The 20,227-nt window shown below is 41.2% G+C and overlaps 1 protein-coding gene and 1 pseudogene across 2 annotated transcripts in view; one reads left to right on the plus strand and one right to left on the minus strand.

The window, feature by feature from the left end:
• LOC309546708 overlaps positions 1 to 12,846 on the plus strand; it is a 111,005-nt pseudogene extending 98,159 nt beyond the window's left edge. The window contains exon 2 of the transcript in view: positions 12,071 to 12,846. The product of the transcript in view is annotated as an uncharacterized misc_RNA (transcript). The remainder of the gene's footprint in view (positions 1 to 12,070) is intronic.
• HS6ST3 (heparan sulfate 6-O-sulfotransferase 3) overlaps positions 1 to 20,227 on the minus strand; it is an 805,949-nt gene that overhangs the window by 632,707 nt on the left and 153,015 nt on the right. The gene's annotated exons all lie outside the window — the stretch shown is intronic.

The raw sequence follows: 20,227 nt of genomic DNA on the forward strand, positions 1-20,227 counted from the left end.
CATAAATTAATAGTGTCCCAAAGAATATAAATAAAAAATAAAAATTTTGCAAAAAAGGCGTGTAGATATAAAATCCTCCACCGCAGCAACAAGTAGGAATTCCTCCACGGTGCATCTGAAAAACCCCCAAACTTGTGAGCTTACCAGATAAAGGTAATCAGCGGGCCAATTAAAGCACTCCAGTTGATGGTTAACGGTACAGGGATGTAAATACACTAAACCATGAAGACGTCACCTGCGACGAAACGCGTAGGGACTGGCGTGTTGACGTCATCACGCAGACCCGGAAGGACAGGGGATAGTGTTAGCCGGCCGGCTTTTCTTGTATCACGAGCATATATTACTGCATTGAATGTGAGTGCTTTTTTTTATATTGAATCTATTAAAGTTTTTTAAACATACTACACTATGAAGCCCTTCATATGTTTTATATAATCTTTGGATGGATGCTTTTATGGCTCACGGGCATTGATCGTTTTCGGTGGGAGATGCACTACACTAATGGTCCTGGTTTAGTATATCTATACGCCTTTGTTGCACAACTTTTTTTTTTATTTATATTCTTTGGGACACTATTAATTTATGGTTTATCAACCTTTGATTATCCCTTTTTTTGCTAGTTGGCTATCAATTCACTAGTGTGTATATCAGTTGATACACTGTATATTCTATATTTGGTTTATATTATTTATTTATATATATCCAATCACCTGATGCTGATGTAACTGATTGAATTTGCTAGGGGTTTGCCATCCCTTGAAGATTGCATATGCTGCCTATCCTATTCCTCAATCTTCATAATGCTAGTTTCTGACAATGTGTTTGGTTTAGGGCACCACCAACACCCAAGGCCTAATTTTTCTGCACTTGTTTGACCGGTGCATGCAATTTCAATTTTGTATCTAATTTTTTTACAGCAGGGCTCGTTCCTGTACCCAGCAAAAGTAACTGTGAGGGATTGCGGTGTTCAGGCACCACCAACAACCAAGGCTCAATTTTTCTGCACCTGTATGACAAATACATGCGATTTCACATTTCTATGGGATTTTTACCAGCAGGGCCCGTTCCTGCACCCAGCAAGAGTAACTGTGAGGGGTTGCGGTGTTCAGGCACCACCAACATCCAAGGCCCAATTTTTCTGCACCTGTATGATAAGTGCATGCAATTTCAAATTTGTATGGAATTTTTACCAGCCGGGCCTGTTCCTGTGCCCAGCAACAGTAACTGTGAAGGGTTGCGGTGTTCAGGCACCACCAACGTCCAAGGCCCAATTTTTCTGCACCTGTATGACAAGTACATGCAATTTCAAATTTGTATGGAATTTTTAACAGCAGGGCCCATTCCTGCGCCCAGCAAGAGTAACTGCGAGGGGTTGCAGTGTTCAGGCACCACCAAAACCCAAAGCCAAATTTTTCTGCACCTGTATGACAAGTACATGCGATTTCAAATTTGTATGGAATTTTTCCCAGTAGAGCCCATTCCTGTGCCCAGCAAGAGTAACTGCGAGGAGTTGCGGTGTCCAGGCACCACCAACAACTAAGGGTAGATTTTTCTGCACCTGTAAGACAAGTATATGCCATTTCAAATTTGTATGTGATTTTTAACAGCAGGGCCCATTCCTGCGCCCAGCAAGAGTAACTGAGAGGGGTTGCAGTGTTCACGCACCACCAACACCCAAAACCGAATTTTTCTGCACCTGTATGACAAGTACATGCAATTTCAAATTTGTATGGAATTTTTAATATCAGGCCTCGTTCCTGCGCCCTGCGCATTTTTATTTTAAATAATTTTGGTGTACCAGATCCAAATCCATACCAGGCCCGAAGAGACTAGGGGGGACCCTACGCCATTTTTTTCTTTTTTTTTATCTGTATCAACAATATATTACAGTGGCGAGCAAGTTTAAATTACATTTTTTTCTATAAAAATGTCAGTATTGCTGCAGCAGGCTACATACATAGTACATATACGCTACTTTGCAGGCACATTAACCTCCCTGGCGGTATGATTATGTCTGGAATTACATACCAAAAGCGGTACAATTCTTTTCATGGAAATTTGGCGTTATGTATTATAGGCCTACAATTCTTAGTAATTACTGACTTAAACCTGACCAAAACAAGACTGTAGTAGACATCCCAGATGTGATAAATTTGAAACACAAACGCATGAATTATAATCGAATCAATAATATTATTTTATTATTTAATATATAATATATATAATAAAATTATATTATTGATTAGATTATAATTCATGCATTATATATTATATATAGATATGTGTGTGTGTGTGTATATATATATATATATATATACATATATATATATATATATATATATATATACACACACACATATATATATAATATATAACGCATGAATTATAATTGAATCAATAATATAATTTTATATATATATATATGTGTGTGTGTGTGTGTGCATATTATATATATATATATATATATATGCATATGCATATATATATATATATATATATATATATATATATATATATGCATGCATATATATATATATATATATATATATATATATATATATATATGCATATGCATATATATATATATATATGCATATGCATATGCATATATATATATGCATATGCATATATATATATGCATATATATATATATATATATATATATATATATATGTATATATATATATATATATATATATATATATATATAATGTAATATAAAGTGTGTTTTGTGTAACGTTTTTTTTTTTTTTTTGAATTTCCCTCCCTAGTTCCGCTCCCATGCAGCATTGCTGCTGCAGGGAACGGAACTAGGAAGTGATCGTACCGACGGAGGGACGGAGGAGCGGCGGGACTCTCGGCTGGCGATCTCAGCAATGAGAGATCATCGCTGGATCGTCAGGATAAGGTAAGAGAACACCGCTGCGCTCTCTGCAATCCACCCCGAGCGTGACTCGGGGTTACCGCTCCTGCAATGAAAAATCAACCCCGAGTCACGCTCGGGATTACCGCTAAGGCGGTTAAAGGGACCCCCCCAGGCATGATATTTAAAGGAATTTTTCATTTTTATTGTTTCACTTTAAGTATCATTAAATCACTGGTCCTTTAAAAACGATTGTTTTTAAAAAATATTTTTGGTTTGGTGTATGTCCCTTAGGTCAGTACCTGGACCCCCATACACTTTTTTTGGGAAATAACTTGCATTTAAGCCTTTAAATTGAGGAATTCAGATTTTTAACGTTCGAGTCCCATAGACTTCAATGGAGTTTGATTATTCCAACAAACCTTTCCTCCGTTCGCAATGTTCTGGTGCGAACCGAAACAGGGGGTGTTCGGCTCATCACTAAAAAAAACCATCAGAGTTTAAACCCTTCCCCACACTATCTAAAACTATAACAAAAATTTGGGCTACTATAGGGGTTGTTCGCACATGTCTATTGAGATCTGTTTTTCTGCACACCACCACAAACATATGGTATGAACAGGGCACATAGAAAACAATTGCTCTTAAAGTGTATCCAAGCCCAAAATAAAAATGCAAATATTGCAGTTTAACAGCCCTTAGATGTGGTGGCTGCATTTATATTCTTCTTTTTCAGGGTTTTCCTGTATTTTCATGGTTGATTACTACAGATTTGGATTCTTCATCTCCATACCATAAAGGGAAGGTGTTCTAAATATCATAGAAGTGAAATGGGCAGGGCTGATAACACTGCTTGATATGGTACTGCAAAGGGCACATTAATTTCCAAGCTCACTGTATTTCTGGCAGTGCACAACAAAACACTTTTGTAAAGGCCTAAAGAGAGGAAATAAGGGAAGTGTATTGTAAGGGTTCAATAACTATAATCCTTGTTAAACAAGATACATTTATAAATGGCATGGTAAACAAGAGGTTATAACAAAATTACAGCTGCTGCAGCCAGAGTTTGGTAACAGCATGTGAAGTGTTTTTAGATAAAAAGTGATTTGGGCAGCTCTAGAGCAACCTGATCACTTTATAGGTTTCTGAAATGTGCCCCCACAACACCCCCCCCCCTCCTCACATTAGCGGTGGCCATCATGATTCGCAGGTTCTCCTGTTTTCTCAGGAGCACAGGACAATGTAATACTGCACCAATAGTTAGAGTAGGAGGTGAGTAGGGAATATCCATTCCTCTATATCCCCTGAGACTAATAAAAATGGAAGTGACATGTAGTATGCCACTTTCAGGTTCACAGTTGTCATTCCTTGGCATTTGTAGCTAGGAGAACAGTTAATTAAGCACAATTTGTACTTGATTAGCTTCAGTGGAGGGCAGGGGAGACATTGAGGGTCTAATATGGAAGACACCTGATGTCACCATAAAAGTAACTGTCACTTGTCCAATGTTATCATATAGGGGGCTTGATTTAGCTCAATGAAAAAGTGTAAAAAATAAATTAAATTAAATAAGTTAAAATATTAAAAAAAAATGAAAACACCTCGTCGTCAGCCTAGTACAAAGCCCAATTCAAATGCACAGTGCAGGGCAAGCAATTGTACACACAAGTAAACATAAATTACTAAACATATGTGCGATATACCTGTGAAAAAAATTCATGGTTAGTGCTAAACAGATAAGTTGAAAAGGCTTTTAAAATGTCGCTTATGGAGAATGAAAGGCTTACTGAATGATTTTGACCCTCTTTTTTTTTTTTTTTAGTGAGTCATACAGGACTTTTCACAGAATATCTGGCAGAACTTTTAAGGTCTCCACCATCTTCCACCAATCATGGACTTACCATCAAAATGTAATCCTATTCTTCATATGCTATCCCCCCCAATGTATACTGGAATTAAAATATAAACAATTCAAATGTGTAGTAAATTCACATAATCATAGAACATCTACACACACACAGCAAACAACTAGACAAAAACTCGTCAATAATTAAAGGCAGGTAGAAGGCATCAGACATCAAAACAAAAGAGGACTCATAAGGGTTGATTTTCTAAAACTGGAGAGTGCAAAATCTGGTGCAGCTGTGCATGGTAGCCAATCAGCTTCTAACTTCAATGTAAAAAACTAAAAAATGGCGCCTCCCTGTGATGTGTGGAACATAAATGTAAAATAAAATATAAAGATGCAGCTGCCATCAATTTTGGATAACCAAAAAGAAAACAAATGAAAGTGACAATACGAGGCGCCAAACCCAAAAGTGCTAAGTGCTAAATAAATAATTGGTGATAATAAATAAATATTATAAATAATAAATACCAATATTTCATATAGTGCAAAAAATTTCATCGAATTAAGAAACATATATAAAAAATGACATATAAAAATACATCCAGTCCATAAATTCATAAAGTGCAACAGTATTATTTCCGTGCAGAAAACTCCACCACAAAAAGAGACATAACGTGCTAAGCAAATCTTCTTAACTACTTTAAGACCTGAAGGATTTGCCCCCGTAATGACCAGGCCATATTTTGCGATTCGGCACTGCGTTTATTTAATGGACAATTGCGCGGTCGTGCGATGCTGTACCCAAATAAAATTGACATCCTTTTTCCCCACAAATAGAGCTTTCTTTTTGTGGTATTTGATCACCTATGCGATTTTTATTTTTTACGCTATAAACAAAAAAAGAGCGACAATTTTGAAAAAAAAAAAACAATATTTTTCACATTCTGCTATATGAAATTCTCAAAAAAAATTATCACGTCTACTAACTACGGGAAAGATTTATGTCATTTTTAATGGTTATTTTTTTTTTTACTAGTAATGGCGGCGATCTGCAATTTTTTGCTGGACTGCGACATTGCGGCAGACAGATCGGACCCCTAACTGACATTGTTGACACTTTTGGGGGTACCAGTGACATTACTACAGTAATCAGTGCTAAAAATATGCACTGTTACTGTAATAATGACACTGGCAGAGAAGGGGTTAACAGTATAGGTGATCAAGGGGTTAAATGTGATCCTAGGGGAGTGATTCTAACTGTGGGGGGGGGGGGTGTGGCTTCTGAAATGACCACAGAGACATGTGATCCTATATAGAAGGATCACATGAGCTCTGTGATCATTTCAGGGAGAAGGACATACGATCGGCTGTGTTTACAACAGCCGATCGTCCTTCTCTTGCAGTCTGGAGCGATTGTGGATGTCAGGTGGCAATCAGAAACGCCTGACAACCGCATCTGCTTCCCCACTGATGATTGGGGCCCCCTAGCATCTCTCAGGCGAGCGACGTAGATCTAAGTCACTTTGCCTGTATGAGCCAGACTGCCGCAGTAAATACACAGGAGGCGTTCGGCAACTGGTTAATTGAGAAAAAGTACTTGCGTTCAAAATGTTCCTTCACCCATTAATGCGGGGGCCTCCAGGACCCAGTTTGCTCTAAATTGTGTAGTAGGCTCCTTGGATATATAGTAGAAAGATAGTCTCCCTGTGTTCGCAATGGATTGCTATGCACTTATTCCCTCAATCAGGATATTGTTGCCGTTTCCCAAGAAAATAAAAGTATAGGATTGCGCAATAACGTTTTTAAAAGATTTATTATACACAATAATGGATAGTACACTCACATTTTATTGTGCCAAACGGCACATCCAAATAGCAGAGAGCAGAGTAGTGTGTAAACACCGCTCTGTATCAGCGTGCGTTCCATAATGCGTTCCAACAGCGGGTGGAAATGACAAACCGGAAGTGATCACAGAACCAACCTCAATGAATTTCGCGATAAGGCGTCATCAGGAAGATGGTCGTCGGCCATCCTACTTGTTCCTAAATATCCTAAGGTTAATTGTAATTGGTGGATAATAGCCAGTAGATTGGTGATATGTTCGTACCACATAAATGAATGTCCGGTTATACTTAAACTAATGAATTTCAATTTGAGAGGCACTACCTGTTTGTCTTATTCTAATGCATTGCACACTTAGCATTATATAATTAAACAAATACATTTTATTATTAAAAACATTTAATTAATAGTTTTAATAAAATAATAAAAATAAAAAAATAAAAAAACTGCAGGAAATTAACCACTTTACCACCGGAGGATTTTCCTGCTAAAAGACCAGGGGTTATTTTGCGATTTTTTACTGCGTGACTTTAACGGACAATCGCGCGGTCGTGCGACGCTGTACCTAAACGAATTTCACGTCCTTTTTTTCCCACAAACAGAGCTTTCTTTTGGTGGTATTTGATCACCTGTGCGATTTTTTGATCACGCGCTATAAACAAAAAAAGAGCGTAATTTTTGCAAAAACAACAATATTTTTCACTTTTTTTTATATGAAATTCCCCCAAAAAAAAATGTAAAAATCAAAATTTTTTAAAATTTTCGGCCAATTTGTTTTACGCTACCTATGTTTGGTAAAAAAAAAATCGCAAAAAGCGTATTTTGATTGGTTTGCGCAAAAGTTATCGCGTTTACTAACAAAGGGAAAGATTTTTGTCATTTTTGGTGTTTTTTTTTTTAACGAGTAATGGCGGCGATCTGCGATTTTTTTTGCGGTACTGCGACATTGCGGCGGACAGATCGGACCCTTGACTGACATTTTTGACACTTTTGGGGGTACCAGTGACATTACTGCAGTAATCAGTGCTATATATATGCACTGTTACTGCAAAAATGACACTGGCAGGGAAGGGGTTAACAGTATTGGACAGGGAGGGGTTAAGTGTGTCCTAGGGGCGTGATTCTAACTGTGTAGGGACAGGTCTACTAGTGTAAAAACAAAGATCAACAGTTCTACATAGTAGAACTGTTTGATCTTCACTTTTACACAGGGAGAACTGACAGGTGGCTTGTTTACACAAGCCGCTCTGTCTTTCTCCCGCTGTAGCGGCGATCGTAGTGTGACCGGCGGACATCGGGTCCGCCAGTCACACTCCCGCACTCCTCCGTGAACGAGCCGAGGCGGGCGCGCGCCTCGGCGGGCGCGCGCCCGCCCGCTATTGGCTCTGGAAGGAGTGACAGGCGAGCGACGTAGACCTACGTCACTCTGCCTGGCCGGGGCCGACTGCCGCAGTAAATATACTGTGCGCAGTCGGCAAGCGGTTAAATGATAATACCATATGAAAATCAAACACGTATAGCCATCTAGTGGAAAGATTTGGTAATACTGTACATGGGTATAGCTATGTATTAATAATCAGACCCTAACAATGTACACTATTTAAGCCATAATTGTAATAATTAAATATTTATTGTCACACCTAACAATGGAGAATATAATTTGAGTTAATAGAATACATTAATCTAGGTGTTCTTAATATTAGGGGCCTTAGTAGGAAAGTGTCATAAAGTGTAATACCAAAGAATGTTGAACCTAGATTATTAAATATTAAATGATATAACCTCAAGCTTCTAACTTCAGTTTATTCAATTTAGCTTTGACAAAAAAGCCTTGAAGCTGATAGGTTTCTATGCAGAGCTGCACCAGATTTTTCACTCTCCAATTTTAGTAAATCAACCCCATAGTGTAGTATGTCATATTATCCAAAACTGCTGTTTGGTTACCATGCACCAGATTCTGTGTGCACCAATTTTAGTAAATTTCCCCCTATGAGTCTTTTTTTATTTTTATGTTGGGCTTGAGCGCATGAGGAGGGGGATGCCTTGCATATTTTATGTGAAGAGCATTCTTTTTACTTGCTTAGCGGCTGGACAGAAATTTCTAGTGACCCTTCTACCTTTCTTTAATATTGAGGGCTAAGAAGTTTTTGTCTTGTTTGCTGTGTGAGTAGATGTGTGTGTGTTTGGTATATGATTATTTAAGCAAACTACACTATGAAGTTGTCCATAGAAATTGCCCCGGTAGGCAAATGGTTGAAAAGATGTACACAATGAATGTTTTTTCCAGAGTACAATATGTAAACTCATTTGACAAGACATGCAGCAACACCCATTTACTCCTGAAGAGCGTGTTCACATTATTGCACTTTATTGTACTGTATTTTTTTTTTTTTTTGCACACATTTTAAGTTATTATTGCAGTATTTACCTTAAAGTAAATTTTTATACGACTATCACTTTTTTTTTTAATCTTGCACTTCCATTGTTGTGTTATTGTATTATATTTGCAGAATAACCACTAGATCCATTTTTAGTGACTAAGTGCAATTACTCTGTTTCTCTCTTAATAAGTGTTGAGATAATAGGTTTTATCTATTAAAGTAGGAGAGATGGTTCACTTTGAAAAGTGAATGTTCTTAAAGCTTAGTAAATAAAATAGAGCTATGCTCGTTTCAATCATTCAATTGTATATCAGAAAAAAACATATACAGAAACAAGATTTTTAAAATATGAACACATATTGATAATATTCTTTCTTTCTTTCTTTCTTTCTTTCTTTCTTTCTTTCTTTCTTTCTTTCTTTCTTTCTTTCTTTCTTTCTTTCTTTCTTTCTTTCTTTCTTTCTTTCTCAACAAAACCTGTCAATTATTTAATCATATAATACGTTCTTCAATATTTAAAGTTTAACCACTTGCCAACCGCTCACAGTGATACTACTGCGGCAGGTCAGCTCCACTGGGTCCAGCGACGTAGACCTACGTCGCTGGACTCCTAGCGATCTCGGCGGCGGGAGATGGGCCGGACGAGGAGAGACGGCGATTGCCGCCTCTCTTCCAACGATCGTTGGGTAAAGTGTGAGAAGATCTGCCTGCTTGTGTAAACAAAGCAGACGCATCTTCTCTGTGACAGACAGGGAGAGATCACAGGATTCTGCATAGTTGAACCTGCGATTTCTGTCTGTGTCACAGAACCCCACACACACACACATGTCAGTAAGCATGAGGCGTACATTTAACCCCTTGATCACCAACAGTGTTAACCCCTTCCCTGCCAGTGTCATTATTACAGTAACAGTGCATATTTTTAGCACTGATTACTGTAGTAATGTCACTGGTCCCCCCAAAAGTGTCAAAAATGTCAGTTAGGGGTCCGATCTGTCTGCTGCAATGTCGCAGTGCCGCAAAAAATCGCAGATCACCGCCATTACTAGTAAAAAAATAAATAAATAAATAAATAATGACATGTGTGCGGCCGCAGGCCGGTATTTGTGGGAGGAGCTAGCGGGCTTTATAGCGCCGCCCCTCCCCTAGACCGGCCTGCTGCTGCCTCGGATCGTCACTGGTCAGGTGTTCCCAGTGGTCACCTGACGTCGGATCCCGCTGTCTTCCTCGTGGACCCGACGTCCGGTCGGGTCGTGCATCAGGAAGCGCTGCTCGCCGAGCTCCTCTACCACAGCGCAGCCTCCAACAGTGCCTGGCTCACCCACCGCTGCTATCCTGTCCGGCTTCCCTGCCTTGGCCGCCGTCTGCTCTGCTGCTTCTGTCGGCTACTCCGCTGTTTCTCCCCGCTGTTCAGCAGGGGTCAGGTACTGCAGGGTATGGGGGGGAGGGGGGGTGGCATCTTCCTGCACACACTGGCTGCCTCTCTGTAGGCCACGGCTATTTGTCATCACACACGATCCTGCACACACTGCCTGCCTTCCTTGTAAGGCCACGGCTACCTCCTTACACAGACTCATGCACACACTGCCTGCCTCTCTGCTAGGCCACGGCTACCTCACATTTATGTGTCTCTACTCTTTTCAGCCTCCGTTAAGCTCTCCCCCATCTCACGTTGCCCTGCTTTGTTCCTGGTTGTCACGGCTGTATTGCTTTGGGGGGGGTGGCCCTGTCTTGCCAGAGGGAGGGGGGGGGTTGGTACGTGAGGGTTGGTGGGGGGGGGGGTCTCATTGCTTGCAGGGTGTGCGTGTTCTGTTTCTGGTTCCATATGATGTTCTCCAGTGGGGGGTCATGGGTGACCCCCCCCTATTTTGACCATTTGCCTTTTTTCTTCAGGTTCTCACCATGTCCTTCAATACCGGCATCAGGTACTACTTCAGGTTCAGGTTCCTTGTGTACCTCACGGCTCCGCTTATTTTAGTCTTCACAGACGCTACTCTGGCGTCGCCCATAGACACTGGTAGGCCGTTCTGTCGTTTGCCCCCACTACACTTAGTCATCTTTGTCTGGTTGCCCGGTGGTTAGCCCCTTCCAGGTTTCTTCAGGCCCATACACTCCTTATGTGCTTCACCTGCGGTTGCTTGGTTCCCGTGCTCCGTCACGGCTTCATCACCTCCACGCACTTACCACATTTCATGTCGTCTGTCCTTCTTGTCTACACTGTCATTTTCTGTGACACTCCAGCTGTATTGTTCTGTCATGTATTGCCCCCCCCCCTCCCTTGTAGGGCAAGTCAACTGGCTGTTAGGGTTTCAGGTGCTGGCCTTAGACCCCCCCCCCCCTTCTTAGCCGGTCCCGCGAGGCCAACCTCCCAATCTCGTCGCAGATTATCTCGCCCCTCGGGCCAAATCAAAGCTAGCGCCTCGCTCCCCCCGTTCATGGGGGTATAGTTAGGGCCTCACCTGTCACGGCCACACGTTTGATTCTTTTACTGTCACCGAGAGGCCAACTTCCCGCCACCACGTCAGTGGCTCACGCCTCTCGCCCAAATCATAGGTAGAGCCTCTCACCGGCCGCTTGGCTTCTAGCAGGGCCTCACCTGTCATGGGGTAGTTAAGTTCTTCGCCTCTGGGCATTAGCTAGCCAGCCAGTTGTTCTCCATATTCGTTACGGTCGTTAATCGGACTTGGGTGTTCTATTTTTTCTGTTTCCTTCAACAGTGGGCCTCAAGGTGCCATCCTGGAAGAAGGATCTTCCTCCCCCTCCACGCCAGCCAGAATTGGTACCCCTTTCAGATCCGGTACCCCCAGGGGTCGTCGGGTTCCATCTCCGCTGGGCTCCTACGGGTCTTGGACTATTCCAAAGATCTCCGCGGTCCTACGCCAGAAGGGTATCCCGTTCCCGGCCACAGCGAGGAAAGCGGAACTATTCAGGTTGTTGATGGAACACCCAGAAGATCCGGGACTGGGCACCAGCTCTCAGGGCTGTACGTCTGCTATACAAGGGACCCTGGACTCCATTCTATCTTCCCTGCAGTCCATCGGCGATAGGCTGACTAAGCTGGAGGACGCCAGTCCGGCTCAAGGGGGTCCCCCTCCTTCCTTGCCGGTCCCGACCCCAGTTCCCGCTAGTGATCAGGGTAGGCCCCCAGTTCCCATCTTGCCTTCTTCTACGGTTTCTCCTATTATCACCCCGGCCCACTTGGTCCCCGCGGCTCTCCGCAAGGATATCTTGGAAGGGAAGGATGTCAACCTAGTGGCTCTCCTCTTTGCCTCCCAGGACATGGTCGAAAGTAAGGTCTACAATTACGGTGATTTGTCCGTAGTCATGAAGGCCAGGGACCCCAGGCTTAATAAGAAGCTCACTATCCCCGAGTTTGTCCTGGCCTTCGGCATCTACAGGGACGTTTTGTGTTCCGTATACCCGCAGCGGCGGGAAGAGTTAGATCTTTACCTGCATAAGATAGTGGATTTAGGGCACAAATACGGGGGTTTTACCTTCTTCGACTTCCACAAGTCAGTCTCGGCCAAGGCGGCGGCAGCCTTGGCTCAATTCAACGTTCGTGTGGATTGGAGTCTTTTGGATACCGAGCTGTTCTGCAGGCACTTCGCAGGCTTGGCACCTCCCTCCTGTGCCACATGCTCCTCCACATCACATTCTGCCAGCCTTTGCCCCATGGAGGCTGTATCTTCCCCGGCCGGGGTCACAGGGGGGGTGCTGGCAGGTCTGAGCAGCGTGGCCTTAGGGATAAGCTGGGTCGTCCCATCGTGTTCTTAGGTAAAGCCCAGGTTTGCAACAATTTCAATGGGGGGGCGTGCAGCTTCAGTGCTTGCAGGCTGCTCCATGTCTGCTCCATCTGTTTCAGGGCTCACACGAAATCCATGTGTCCATCCAAGATTTACCCTAAACAATGACTAACCGGTGTCAAGGTCGAGGTGCTGGAGTTTTACCTGCAGGCTCATCCGTCTCCTCACCTGGTGGAGTATCTGGTTCAGGGGTTCTCGGGTGGGTTCCACACTGGGCTGGTGTCTCTTCCCACTGGGACACTGGAATGTCCCAACTTACTATCGGCCAGGGAGGACCCGCAGTCGGTAGATCTACTACTTGAGAAGGAAGTGCAGGAGGGGTTCATGTTAGGCCCCTTCCCGGCTCCCCCCTTCTCCTCTTGGCGTACCAACTATATCGGTATTGCCACTAGTAAATACACCAATAAAAAACGTTTAATCATCGACATGTCGGCTCCTCATTCTTCCACCAACCCCAGCCTTAATTCCCTTATTCCTTCAGCCGAGTTCTCTCTCCACTATGCCACTGTGGACAATGCCATCCAGGCTATTTTAGGGGCTGGCAGGGCTGCCTGGCTCAGTAAAACGGATATTGCCAACGCTTTCAAGCTGCTGCCTATTCACCCCTCCTTATGGCACATCCACGGTGTTAAGTGGAGGGAGAAATATCATTTCGCCTCCAGGCTGACCTTTGGGTCTAAAAGCAGCCCTAAGATTTTCGATACCTTTGCAGAGACGCTCTGCTGGCTCCTTCTGAATGTCTCCAGGTGCCCCTCGGTTTTGCACTACCTTGATGATTTCCTGTTGGTCGAGAGTAGCAACTGCACGCCGGTCAGTTTAAGAAGTACCTTGGCCTTATTTTCCACTTTAGGGGTTCCCCTGTCACCAGGCAAAACGGTCGGTCCGGTCACCAGGTTGGATTTCTTGGGGATTACCCTGGATTCCGTCTCTATGCAGTCCAGCCTCCCTGTGGACAAACTTGGACGTATTCGTGGGGTGGTAGGCAGGTTCTTGGAACTAGGGTCTTTTTCCAGGAAGGAGTTGCAGTCCTTGATCGGGTCATTGAACTTTGCCATGCGAATCATCCCCCAGGGCAGGTCCTTCATCTCTCGGTTGCTGCGGCTGTTGCCAGGTCTTCCGGAGGGTGTCATCTCCCACTTGGATCCCCCTGCCAGGGCGGACCTGGGCATGTGGGTTGAGTTCCTGGAAAGCTGGAACGGTATCTCCATGTTCATCCCGCCCATCTCTGCCCAGTCCCCTGTGTTTTGGACGGATGCGGCCGCTAATACCGGGTTCGCAGCCATCTTTGGGGACTCATGGTTCAGGGATAGTTGGCCGGCTGAGTCTCTAGCCTTACCTGCTTTCCAGGAGACCTCAGCTTTGTTTGAATTATACCCTATTGTGGCAGCAGCTGTCACCTGGGGTAGGTGCTGGTCAGGGACGGCAGTCAAATGTTTCAGTGACAACATGGCTGCCTGTGACATTATCAACAAAGGCCGGTCTTCATCCCTGACTATCATGAGGCTGGTCCGCAGGCTGACCTTGGTAGCTGCCACTTACCAGTTTTTTCTATACTGTGAGCATATTCCGGGTCACTCCAACTCAGCCGCTGACGCTCTTTCCCGCTCCAAATTGCAGGTTTTCTTCACTCTCCACCCGACGGCCGACAGATGCCCCACGCGGACCCCGGAGTTCAAGGATCTGCTCCTGGACTAGCCCGAATCATGGCGCATGGACGGGAGTTGGCCCGTATGGCTCTGTCATCCAACACCAGGAAGGCCTATGACCGAGCCATGGCCATCTTCCGAAGGTTTTTAGTAGAATTCGGGTTGGATGACCAGTCAGTGCAGACTATGGTCGCCTTCGCTGCCTTTTGCCACCTCCAACTTAAGTTATCTGTCAGTACTATTAAACTGTATCTGGCGGGTGTTCAACACCACATTCTGTCGCACCAACCAAACTCCTTGCCTTTCCTCCGGGCATATCCTCTGAAGAGCCTCCTGAAGGGTATTGGCAGGATGGATCACCATTCCCCGATCAGGCGGTTGCCAATAGACACACACACACACATGTCAGTAAGCATGAGGCGTACATTTAACCCCTTGATCACCAACAGTGTTAACCCCTTCCCTGCCAGTGTCATTATTACAGTAACAGTGCATATTTTTAGCACTGATTACTGTAGTAATGTCACTGGTCCCCCCAAAAGTGTCAAAAATGTCAGTTAGGGGTCCGATCTGCCTGCTGCAATGTCGCAGTGCCGCAAAAAATCACAGATCACCGCCATTACTAGTAAAAAAATAAATAAATAAATAAAAAATGACATAAATCTTTCCCGTAGTTAGTAAACGTGATAACTTTTGCGCAAACCAATCAAAATACGCTTATTGCGATTTTTTACCAAAAACATGCAGCAGAAAAACAAATTGGTCTAAACTGTTAAACAATTTTGATTTTTAGATTTTTTTTATGAATGTTATGTATCAGAATGTGAAAAATATTGTTTTTTTTTTTCAAAATTGTCGCTCTTTTTTTGTTTATAGCACAAAAATTTAAAATCTCACAGGTGATCAAATACCATCAAAAGAAAGCTCTATTTGTGAAAAAAAGGACGTACATTTTGTTTGGGTACAGCGTTGCACGGCTGTGCAATCGTCTGTTAAAGTAACGCAGTGTCGATTTGCAAAATATGGCCTGGTCAGGAAGGGGGTAAAATCTTCTGGTCTTAAAGTGGTTAAGTGATATAAAAGACCTGCTAACTCCTTACAGCTATTATTCAAAGTAAGATTTGAATATTGGACCACAAAGCAATTTTGATAACCAGTTATCCACATATTTCTCCTATTACATTTGTGTTAAAAGTAGGATCTTTCTTTATCCTTGAATTTGAGCCATCTGATCAGCCTGAGACAAATTATTTCTTTTTTTCCATATCTGCCAGGTGATGCTGAGGGCAGCTCTTACCCTGTATTTCTATGAGGCAGCCCATTATGACTAAACTTAAGAAAACTGTTTTTATATATATATATAGTTGGCCAACATTTGAAGCATTGGTGGGATATTGTTGAGGAAACATTAAAACTGTTACACTAAAGACAGCAGCCATTTACACTACATTGAAATGAAAACCACAGATAAAGAAAATCCACAGAAACAGATATATAATTTTTTGTGGAAAAAAAAGTTATGACTTCAGAAATAGTGAATAACTATCTTATACTTCAGAAATGTTTTCTCACCTTCAAGGAGACAAATCCAGCTAACCCTAAATTTCACTAGTAATAACTCCATCACATCTGTGCTTCTGCTATCTCTAGGTCAATCTCATTTATAACAATGACAATTCTCTGCATGTCATAATGAGGAATAGCCCCTGAGAGAACTGAATTCCCATTGAAACTTCAGGGTACAGAATTCTAAACTATGCCTTTCGTCTGAATAAAAATAAAATAAAGGACAATGACTTATTATTTTTTAAGAATATGCATTCTTCTGTTTGTGATTGATTTGCATCAATAATAGCAGTGTATATATTTATGGAAACATAAAATACCCACAGAGTAAATAAAAAAAGGAATTTTAAAAAATTAAAAAAAAAAAAATATATATATATATATATATATATATATATATATATATATATATATATATATGACATTCCTACTTGACCACATAGTGATTTTGCTTAGGCTCCGTTCACATGTTAGCGTATGGATCATGGGCAGAACCGCCACGGTTCCACCCGCGATCCGGAGATTATTGCAAATCGCGGGACGCCTGTGCGTTGCCCGTTGATTTGCAATAGACCCCCAAACGCTGAGCGATGTTGCCGCGATTTCCACCTGCCGAATCGCGGTAACATCGCGCAAAAAAATCGCAGGACGCAATACGCTCCAAAGAAGCTCTTGTACTTTTTTGGTCGTAATGCGTCCCGCAATTTTTTTTTGCGCGATGTTACCGCGATTCGGCAGGCGGAAATCGCGGCAACATCGCTCAGCGTTTGGGGGTCTATTGCAAATCAACGGGCAATGCACAGACATCCCGCGATTTGCAATAATCTCCGGATCGCGGGTGGAACCGCGGCGGTTCTGTCCGTGATCCATATGCTAACATGTGAACGGAGCCTTAGTTGTCATATCCAATGAATAAACACAGCCTTATACATTTAAATATTTTCATCATTTTCCATTACAGATTTTTTGAGAAACATAGCTGCATCTTTGCAATATTTTCAGATTTCCTTCTTCATTTGACATTCAGCTTCAATTTCAAAGATAATTACAATATTTGGTACCAATAAAATGCCATAGATTGTTTAAAATAGTGAGAGTTAAGCAAAATAAAATTATTTTACAAATTACAAAAAAAAATTTTTAAATGTCCAAATTAGTTCTATATAAAGTGACAGGTTGGGTACCAACCTAGGAAGAAAATAAACTAAGTCAAAGTGGTGGAACATTAGGCCAATTAAAAAATTTGACTTTTAAAAATAAATACAACTTGAATACACATAGCTAGATGTAATCACAAGAAACAAATGGATAAAAGTAGTCCATGGACATTACATACTTGCTATTGGGCAAATACCCAATCACAACATATTTTTATTAAGTATGAAATAGTAAGAGCCGGTTCACATACAGGCGACCCGAATTGCCGGGGCGACCTGTGAAGTCGCGGTGCGCAGCTCGCACCGCTACCTCGGAGCGGCATGCACGGACTTCATATCATTGAAGTCAATGCAGGTCGCTCCAGGTCGCCCCAAAGTAGCTCAGGACCCTTTTTCTAAGTCGGAGCAAATTGTGTCGCTTCTATTAGAACGGGTCCTGTGCTAATCTATGGCAGGCGACCCACGGCGACTTGTCAGGCGACCAGGTCACCTGACAAGTCGCCCCAGCGTGAACCGGCTCTAAAATGGAATGGAATAGTAAGATGTTATTAAAAACAATTTGGTAAAACATTTCCAGTGGGAGACATACAGTATGTCTGGCAATTTGTAGCAATCTATTATATTGCACTTTGAGGTGCCTTTACACATAAAGTCTGCTCATGGACAATTTTTTTCTACAAATAATCTGAATGTGTATATTCCATTTTTATATTTAGTTTAATTGTATTTTTATTCTATCAGTCATGCTAAATTTGTAGAACTCTTAAAAACCCTGACAAACTTTTCACCTACTCTAAACTAATTTAGGGATAGTTACGTCTCCTATACAGTATAGCTATATGATGCTACTGAAGTTCACAGCATAGATTGTCTTAGTTTGCCCTATAAAAGGAGGTATTTAAATGATGAAAAATAAATTAAATGATCATGTTGCATCATCAAATTCACAATAACGCTTCTCAGAAAAAAAATACTATTTCACAGCATATACTGTTGTTTGTTTTTATCCTCCTTAGCATGTATAAAGTATACCTAAATCTTGAACGAGACGGAAATGTACATATAATTTTCTAGTTGGCTGCCATAAGTGGCCATGAGCTATGCTGTTGGCACAATCAGTCCTAATTTGCATTTCAGCTGTGTACACCCTTTCTCAGAAAAATGTATAAAAATAATCATCTTTTCCACATACCTGTGTGTATGCAAATTACCTGTATGTATGCAAATTATGTTTACAACAGCCTGCTCTAAAAGGGCTATGTGCCCACAGGAACTAAATATTTGGACTATGTTTGACAGCTGCTTAGAAACCAATTGCATTTTTCAAAGAGATCATTAATCTAAATGCAAAAATGCAGATGCTTCCCATACAGATGTTAAATAAAAAATAAAAAAAAAATCTAAGTGATGGAGAAAATTAAGAAACAATGCATATCTACAGTATTTGTTAACTCAACTTTACTGTGTAAAGCAAATATCAGTAACTATGGTTAAGATGTGCTTAATTTGCAAACCTAATCATATGGTAGCAAAAGTTTTTTTTTTTTTTTTTCACTTGCACATGATTGGGTATTTAAAGTAGACAGAACTTTACCTTATTAGGATACACTTTCCAAAGTGGTGGTTAAGCTGTACTTTATTGCAATACCAAATCATGTGCTAGCAAAAGTACAGTAGTTTTTTTACTTGCACATGATTGGGCATTAAAAGTAGACAGAACTTCACCTTATTCACTAGCATGCATTTTCCAAAGTATACATAGACTTTTCCATAAGTAAATTACATCGAAATCATTATGTAATAAACAGTTCTCCGCTTTATACAAAGTTGGGCTCCAAATAAATGGAGTAGTTGTCCTCTGTACCCTCTTATGTGTAAGTTTATCTTCTTATTGTTGAAATTTGGTATAAAAATCCATAATGCTTATATAAGTTAGCTTCTCTGAGCTTTATTACATTATTAGGGAGGGATATTTTTCTATATGATCGCAACAAAGACCTGCTGCTTATTGTGACATGGAATACAATAGGAACAATTTCCTTCAATATGTGAAATACAAAACAAAATTGATAGTGGGTCATTTAAAATGAACAAATGTGATCCTCACAATATTTCAATATTAGCTTGTACACACAGCAAGTAGTAGTTATTTACTGTAGTGAAACAATAATAATGAATCCTGTCTCCATAAAGAGGACCTGTCACCTGCCCATGCCATCAAAAAATGTGAATGCAAATGCACACGAAGGACCAACACACATTTGAAAACAGCGACTGAGCCACATGTGTGAGATGTTGCAGTGAACTTTGCAGTGAGAGCAATAATTCTAGGGCCATAATCCATGGTTAACTCAAATTTAATAACCTGTAAATGCTTTTAAAGGATCATCTATAAAAAAACGTTAGGTACTATAACTTTTCGGGTATTACACTGTGTTTGTGTGTACAAAAGTTTAATTTTAGTGTATTTTTTGCTAAAAATATGCATTTGATAAACTGAAAAATACAGCGCAAATATCATGCAATATATAAAAACAAATTGCAACTTCTACCATTTTAATGTACAGGTCCTCTGCTTTCAGAAAATATATAATTGCTTGGGGGTTCTAAGTAATTTTCTAGCAAAAAAATGCTTATTTTAACATGCATGTGCAAAATTTAAAAAATTGCCCAAGCCATAAAGTGGTATAAAGCTAATATTACTTTATTTCCTTAAATTTCTGTGTTTATTTTTGGTTAAATCAACATGGGCAACTTACTAATGCTTTTTAGCAAATCCTTAGGTTTGAAATTTACTGTCTACTGCAGTATTAAATATCTCAAACTCAAAATACCTATGTATCAGTTCCCCCGGGGAATAGGAGGTGTGAGTGGAGTCCCACCCAAGAATACCCCAGATAGCTCAAGGTGTCTTTTGTGAGGTGTAGTCCATAGAATGCAGGTTGATATTTACGAAGGATCGAAAGTGACTGTAGTCTCTTTATGTGGACTATTTAACAATGTATTCTTGTGTTATTCATTTTTTGAACTTCATACCTGCCAAATGATGCATGTAAACATACAATGAATAGATAGCCATTACTTTTTTTTAGCTTTGAATGAAGTGGTTAAGTATTATAA

Source organism: Pelophylax lessonae (assembly GCF_965119305.1).
Source record: "Pelophylax lessonae genome assembly, chromosome: 2".
In the NCBI taxonomy this organism is placed as follows: Eukaryota; Metazoa; Chordata; class Amphibia; order Anura; family Ranidae; genus Pelophylax; species Pelophylax lessonae.